General features: G+C 38.5%; 1 long non-coding RNA gene across 1 annotated transcript in view; it reads left to right on the top strand.

Moving 5' to 3' along the window:
• The first annotated feature begins 760 nt into the window (after positions 1-760).
• The window catches only part of LOC106535957 (uncharacterized), a 14,984-nt gene continuing 13,435 nt past the window's right edge, over positions 761-2,309 (top strand). Inside the window, exon 1 of the long non-coding RNA XR_001312491.1 lies at positions 761-854. This is a non-coding gene — a long non-coding RNA (uncharacterized LOC106535957). The remainder of the gene's footprint in view (positions 855-2,309) is intronic.

Genomic DNA, 2,309 nt, shown 5'->3' with positions numbered 1-2,309 from the left:
GAATTAATTACATTTTTGCCTTAATTGTTACAAATGAGTGAGGTTAGTGTATTTAAAATGGATAAATGTATCGTAGTATAAAAAATATTGTTACTATGCCCATGTTTAGTTGGCCTAATGCAAATGTTTACCATCCAAATATAGTTGGGGGCACAGGTCTCTGCTACTGTTATTTTGTGGGTCAAAAGCTGAAAAGTTTGTGAACCACTGCACTTTGGTTCCCAAAGTTGGGCTTGGAACCCAAATATGGGTCATGAAGCACCTTGGATTATCTCCAGAGATCAATGTAAAGGGTAATAAAATAATTGCTGATGTAATATTTTCCCTATAACTATTATAAAAACACAAAATAAGTATAAATAAGTATTTATATTTGTGTACAACCTGTTTAGATTGCCAAAAAGCCTGTTTTTAGGGTTATTAACGAAGTTCGTGTACTCAGACCAGTAATATCTGGGGTCACAAGTTTTGGCCATGGATATTTTGTGGGACAGAAGATAAAAAGTTTGGGAACCACTGTATTAGAATATAGCAGTGAGTCAATATTGTCACAATTAAGTTCTTGTGAAACCCACATCTAAGTAACAGGTCTATTGAACCCTTTTTGTGTCATCTTTTTGTAGATCTTAATAATTTGTACCCAAAGTAATCCTGCCATTTTGTTGACGTCAGTTGTGGTTGTGCTTAATTACAGTATATGTCATAGACTAATTTGGCAATAAAAATTCTGGTACTTTAATGTCTTGGGAGTCGAGTGCTTGCTGTGACAGACTGTTTTGTGCTTGTGACTTGCTTCTGAAAAAGCTATTTTTTCAAATGATCTTTTTCTGGGACTTCTGGTTCTGATCCTTTGTGTTATACACAGAATTTCATGTCAACCCCTTCAAACATTTACCTGTAGCTGTAAAGAGTCTCTAAAATTTGTAATTTTCACAGAAAATCTGTATTAGACACACGCGCGCAGAGGTATGGGGGGTGCAGGCATCTGGGATGACAGCATCTGCAGCACAAAGCAGGAAAATTGTAAAATTAATTTGAAACTGAGTTTTTCAAAAAATCTGTAAAACTTGAAGAAATCTGTGATATTGCTCCCTTTAATTTCCTGCAAAATAAGGGAAAATCTGTGTAAATTACAATCTGTACAACTTGACATGTATAAATTTCACTTTTGCTGCAGCTTCTCAGTCAGTTTTTTTTTTTGCTGTCAGACTTATTTGTCCTGATAAAACAAAAGAAAATGTTGACGTTTCTGGATTGTGGTTATTTAGTGGTTTAATTGTTGTTATTTCAGAATAGGACAATATATGTTGTGACTTGGCGCTATATAAATAAACTAAACTAAATTGTATTTTTTGCTTACTAAAATTATTTTTCTTCATGGGAAAAGATAAATAAGGATAAAAAGTTCAGTTTTTTTCAAAGGTTATGTTTTTCTCTTTGGCTTCAAGGATCCAATAATTCAATTAATGTTACACTTTTTAGCATTTGTTCATCTTATTTTCAGTAAATAACACTATTCCTGGAAAAGAAATGTTCATTAAACAGTAATAAAAACATTCATATTTTCACTGTTTTTTTCTTCACACAAGGGTGTGATTACAATAAAAGTATGCGTAAATATTTACTTATGAAAGTGTTCAAGGTTGTACTTTTCTCCGTTTCTTTTCCAGGAAGCAGATCCCAGCCAACACACACATGTGGGGCCCAAATGGGGAGTAGCTGGGCTGATATTTGGGGCCCATTTGGGCAACCCAACTGGGCCCCGGCTATTTTTGTCCTCAGTTTCCATGGTGGCCCCAAGTGTGTTTGCCCAGATGGGTTTATGATGGGCCTTGGGTGGGCCCCAAATCAGACCTAGCCAATAAATGTGTGTAGGGCCCAGATGGGTAAAAGCGGGTTTTATATTTGGGCCCCACTTGGGCAACCCAACTGGGCCCCGGCTATTTTTGTCCTCAGTTTCCATGGTGGCCCCAAGTGTGTTTGCCCAGATGGGTTTATGATGGGCCTTGGGTGGGCCCTAAATCAGACCTAGCCAACAAACGTGTGGGGCCCAGATGGGTTAAAGCAGGTTTTATATTTGGGCCCCACTTGGGCAACCCAACTGGGCCCCGGCTATTTTTGTCCTCGGTTTCCATGGTGGCCCCAAGTGTGTTTGCCCAGATGGGTTTATGATGGGCCTTGTGTGGGCCTCAAATCAGACCTAGCCAACAAATGTTTGTAGGGCCCAGATGGGTAAAATCGGGTTTTATATTTGGGCCCCACTTGGGCAACCCAACTGGGCCCCGGCTATTTTTGTCCTCGGTTTCCAT

The sequence above is a fragment of the Austrofundulus limnaeus genome, unplaced genomic scaffold, assembly GCF_001266775.1.
Source record: "Austrofundulus limnaeus strain Quisiro unplaced genomic scaffold, Austrofundulus_limnaeus-1.0 Scaffold1627, whole genome shotgun sequence".
In the NCBI taxonomy this organism is placed as follows: domain Eukaryota; kingdom Metazoa; phylum Chordata; class Actinopteri; order Cyprinodontiformes; family Rivulidae; genus Austrofundulus; species Austrofundulus limnaeus.
Note: the sequence above shows the minus strand (reverse complement) of the source record. Positions and strands in the feature narration are given on the sequence as shown.